General features: G+C 50.7%; 1 long non-coding RNA gene across 1 annotated transcript; it reads right to left on the reverse strand.

Annotated features, from left to right (window-relative positions):
- Positions 1-2195: 2195 nt before the first annotated feature.
- LOC120055464 lies at positions 2196-5318 on the reverse strand. The gene is made up of 3 exons (XR_005477690.1): positions 5284-5318; positions 5113-5196; positions 2196-2236 (listed from the first exon to the last, which is right to left on the reverse strand). It is a non-coding gene; the product is annotated as an uncharacterized LOC120055464 (long non-coding RNA).
- Between the last annotated feature and the right edge of the window lie 204 nt (positions 5319-5522).

Consider the following 5522-nt stretch of genomic DNA (forward strand, 5'->3'; position numbering starts at 1 on the left):
CTAATTGTTCATTAGAAAACCCTTTTGCAATTATGTTAGCACAGCTGAAAACTGTTGTTCTGATTAAAGAAGCAATACAACTGGCCTTCTTTAGACTATTTGCGTATCTGGAGCATCAGCATTTGTGGGTTCGATTACAGGCTCAAAATGGCCAGAAACAAAGAACTTTGTTCTGAAACTCCTCAGTCTATTCTTGTTCTGAGAAATGAAGGCTATTCATTGCAAGAAAATGCCAAGAAACTGAAGATCTCGTACAACGATGTGTACTACCCCCTTCACAGAACAGCGCAAACTGGCTCTAACCAGAATAGAAAGAGGAGTGGGAGGCCCCGGTGCCCAACTCAGCAAGAGGACAAGTACATTCGAGTGTTATTTCAGTTTTTATTTTTAATACATTTGAAAACATTTTTTAAACATGTTTTCTCTTCGTCATTATGGGCTATTGTTTGTAGATTGATGAGGAAATGTTTTTATTTAATCAATTTTAGAATAAGGCTGCAACGTAACAAAATGTCAAGGGGTCTGAATACTTTCCGAATGCAGTGTATTACGTGGTTATAAGAGCAATGAAATTAATGGTGACCATGAAGGTACCTCTAATGAATACATCACCAAATTAATGAATATATAATTATACCACATAATTACACATATAAGGTTTCACATGTGCTCACAAAAATAATCAGATACCACTGACAAAATTACTGAACCGATGGCCTGTGTCAATTTGAATGCAGGCAATTTCCTCTGAGCAAATATAGAGCCAAGATAAAAATGTATAAAAACCCATTTTCACTTTGTCATTATGGGGTATTGTGTGTAGATTGATGAGACAAATCTAGAATTTAATCAGTTTTAGAATAAGGCTGTAACGTATCAAAATGTGGAAAAAGTCTAGGGGTCCAAATACTTTCTGAATGTACAATATATGTCAAATCAAATCAAATGTTATTGGTCACATACACATGTTTAGCAGGTGTTATTGCGGGTGTAGCGAAATGCTTGTGTTTCAGACCCTTTCAGAGACTTGTCCTGAAGCCACTCCTGCGTTGTCTTGGCTGTGGGATGTTGTCCTGTTGGAAGCTATTGGCTCAATCGGATATTACCTTTACATTTCAAGCGCGACACAGCGCTGAACACTGCAATATGGGTTGAATCCAGCCCTAAAAACCTTTTTACTTCCTATAGCTATTATGGCTTATGTACCAGAAAATGATAAAGTAGACGAGCTGTTGCGCTAAAACCTGCTGTCTGCCATAAGAGAATTCAGCTCATGCTCAAAGTAGAAGCATAATGAACCGACCGGGTCTTGCACTCTTCCATTCCCTTCCTTAGTAGAACATGCGGAGGCGTAATGTAGATGTGAACTAGGTTGACAGGGGAGGTTGTACCACCTCTCAATCATACGCCCCCACTGCACCTTACCGACTCCTCCCCCATTATTTTTGTCATCACGCAGGTGTCATTCCTTATTTATTTTTATAGAATTTTGTAACGTCAGGTGAATGATGGGTGCAGAGTCAGGCGCAGAGAGCAAAAGTATTCCAGGGAAAAAACGCTTTAATTCCACAGCATGAAAACAGGAACAGGTACAAACGGGTAGTGCCAAAACACAGGCGTAAAACAACCCACAGTCCACTGTTTAAAATAAAGCTGAATAGCGAAAATCCCACAATCAAAGAATCACTCACGACGTACAACATGAATACACAAAATAAGCCCGCACAAACACTAGCGGGCGAAACTAACCTAAATAGAACCTCTCCCAAAACCCTAACAAGAAACAGGTGAAAACAATTAGACATACATAAACGAAAAGGAAAAAAGGATCGGTGGCAGCTAGTAGACCGGCGACGACGACCGCCGAGTGCCACCCGAACGGGAAGGGCAGTCACCTTCGGTAATATTCGTGACAGTACCCCCCTCCCGACGCGCGGCCCCCGCAGCGCGCCGACGCCGGCCTCGGGGACGACCCCGGGGGCGAGGCGCAGGGCGATCCGGATGGAGGCGATGGAATTCTCTTAGAAGATTTGGATCCAATATATCCCCCACCGGGACCCAGCACCTCTCCTCCGGCCCGTACCCCTCCCAGTCCACGAGGTACTGCAGGCCCCTCACCCGGCGTCTGGAATCCAGTATGGACTTTATCGCGTACGCCGGGGACCCCTCTATATCCAGAGGGGGCGGAGGGACCTCCGGAACCTCACCTTCCTGCATGGGACCAGCTACCACCGGCCTGAGGAGAGACACATGAAACGAGGGGTTAATACGATAATACGAAGGAAGTAACAATCGATAACACACCTCGTTTATTCTCCTCAGGACTTTAAATGGCCCTACACACTGCGGACCCAGCTTCCGGCAGGGCAGGCGGAGGGGCAGGTTTCGGGTCGAGAGCCAGACCCTGTCCCCCGGTGCAAACACGGGGGCCTCACTGCGGTGACGGTCAGCGCTCTTCTTCTGCCGTCCACTCGCCTGACGCAAAGACTCCTGGACGGCTCTCCAGGTCTCCTTAGAGCGCTGCACCCATTCCTCCACCGCAGGAGCTTCGGTCTGGCTCTGATGCCATGGTGCCAGAACCGGCTGGTACCCCAACACACACTCAAATGGTGACATGTTGGTAGAGGAGTGGCTCAGTGAGTTCTGGGCCATCTCTGCCCAGGGGATGAATCTTGACCACTCCCCTGGCCGGTCCTGGCAATACGACCGCAGAAACCTACCCACCTCCTGGTTCACTCTCTCCACCTGCCCATTACTCTCCGGGTGATACCCCGAGGTCAGGCTGACCGAGACCCCCAGATGTTCCATAAACGCCTTCCATACTCTGGACGTGAACTGGGGACCCCGATCAGAAACGATATCCTCGGGCACCCCGTAGTGCCGGAAGACATGGGTAAATAGTGCCTCCGCAGTCTGCAGGGCCGTAGGGAGACCAGGCAACGGGATAAGACGGCAGGACTTAGAGAACCGATCCACAACGACCAGGATAGTGGTGTTCCCCTGAGACAAGGGAAGATCAGTAAGAAAATCCACCGATAGATGGGACCACGGCCGTTGTGGAACGGGGAGGGGTTGTAATTTCCCTCGTGGCAAATGTCTAGGAGCCTTACTCTGAGCGCATACCGAACAGGAGGAGACATAGAATCGCACGTCTCTCACCAAAGTAGGCCACCAGTACTTCCCTCTAAGACTTCGCACCGTCCTTGAAATACCCGGGTGACCTGACGAGGGTAGACTATGAGCCCATCGAATCAATTGATCACGAACAGCGAGTGGCACATACCTACGACCCTCCGGGCACTGTGGAGGCGCAGGTTCCGCCCTTAGTGCCCGCTCGATGTCCGCGTCCACCTCCCATACTACCGGTGCTACCAGCTTAGCCGCCGGAATGATGGGAGTAGGATCGATGGACCTGTCATCCGTGTCGTATAGTCGGGACAGCGCGTCAGCCTTAGTATTGAGGGAACCTGGTCTATACGAAATCGTAAACCGAAATCGGGTAAAGAACATGGCCCACCTTGCCTGACGAGGATTCAGTCTCCTAGCTGATCGGATATACTCCAGATTCTGGTGGTCGGTCCAGATGAGAAAAGGGTGCTTAGCCCCCTCAAGCCAGTGTCTCCACACCTTCAGAGCCTTAACCATGGCCAACAACTCCCTATCCCCCACATCATAATTCCGCTCCGCTGGCCCGAGCTTCTTCGAAAAAAAAGCACAGGGGCGGAGCTTCGGTGGCGTACCCGAGCGCTGGGAGAGCACAGCCCCGACCCCAGCCTCGGATGCGTCCACCTCAACTATGAACGCCAAAGAGGGGTCAGGATGCGCCAACACTGGCGCGTCGGTGAACAGTGCCTTCAAACGACAGAAAAATCTCTCCGCCTCTGCGGACCACTGCAAGCGCACCGGGCCCCCCTTCAGCAGTGAGGTAATAGGGGCCGCCACCTGACCAAAACCCCGGATAAACCTCCGGTAGTAATTGGCAAACCCTAAGAACCGCTGCACCTCCTTTACCGTGGTCGGAGTCGGCCAATTACGCACGGCTTTTACGCGGTCACCCTCTATATCCACCCCCGAGCTGGAAATGCGATAACCCAGGAAGGAAACGGCTTGTTTAGAAAACTCACATTTCTCCGCCTTCACGTACAGGTCATGCTCCAGCAGTCGCCCAAGAACCTTGCGCACCAGAGACACATGCGCGGCGCGTGTAGCGGAGTAGATCAAAATATCGTCAATATACACCACCACACCTTGTCCGTGCAGGTCTCTGAGAATCTCGTCAACAAAGGATTGAAAGACAGCTGGAGCATTCTTTAACCCGTACGGCATGACGAGGTACTCATAATGGCCCGATGTAGTACTAAACGCGGTTTTCCACTCATCTCCCTCCCGAATACGCACCAGATTATACGCGCTCCTGAGATCCAGTTTCGTGAAGAACCGTGCTCCGTGGAATGATTCCATCGCCGTAGCGATGAGAGGTAGTGGGTAACTAAAACCCACCGTGATGGAATTGAGACCTCGATAATCAATACACGGACGCAACCCACCATCCTTTTTCTTCACAAAAAAGAAACTCGAGGAGACGGGTGACATGGAGGGCCGAATGAATCCCTGTCCCAGAGCTTCCGTGACATATGTCTCCATAGCCAACGTCTCCTCCTGGGACAAAGGATACACATGACTCCTGGGTAGTGCAGCGTTTACCTGGAGGTTTATCACGCAATCCCCCTGTCGATGGGGTGGTAATTGGGTCGCCTTCTTTTTACTGAAAGCGATAGCCAAATCGGCATACTCAGCGGGAATGCGCACGGTGGAAACCTGGTCTGGACTCTCCACCGTTGTCGCACCGATGGAAACTCCTACACACCTGCCTGAACACTCATCAGACCACCCCTGTAGAGCTCCCTGTTTCCACGAAATCGTCGGATTGTGAATAGCCAGCCAGGGAATCCCCAGCACCACCGGAAACGCAGGTGAATCGATAAGAAACAGACTAATCCGTTCCTTATGATTCCCCTGCGTAATCATCTCCAAAGGAATTGTGGCCTCCCTGACCAGCCCTGACCCTAATGGTCGACTATCTAAAGAGTGCACAGGGAAAGGGGGGTCTACCTTAACGAGCGGAATCCTCAACCTCTTAGCGAGTCCGCGATCAATAAAATTCCCCGCTGCGCCTGAATCGACTAGCGCCTTATGCTGGAGAGATGGGAAAAACCTTAGAAAAAAGATTAACAAAAACATGTGACCAACAGGAAGCTCTGGGAGAGTGTGGTGCTGACTCACCTGAGGTGACCGAGGAGTGTTCTGCCTGCCCTCTCGATTCCCAGATGGACTCCTCCAGCACCGACCGGAAGTGTGTCCTCTCCGGCCACAATGGGTGCAGGAGGAGCCTCCTCCTCCGGTCTCCCTAGACGCAGCCCCTCCTAGCTCCATAGGAATGGGAGCGGGGGGGGCAGGAGGTGGAACTGACAGGACCCTCTCAGAACGTCCGCGAGCAGCCAGCAGATGGTCTAGCCGTATTG

This window comes from Salvelinus namaycush, chromosome 11, assembly GCF_016432855.1.
Source record: "Salvelinus namaycush isolate Seneca chromosome 11, SaNama_1.0, whole genome shotgun sequence".
Lineage (NCBI taxonomy): Eukaryota > Metazoa > Chordata > Actinopteri > Salmoniformes > Salmonidae > Salvelinus > Salvelinus namaycush.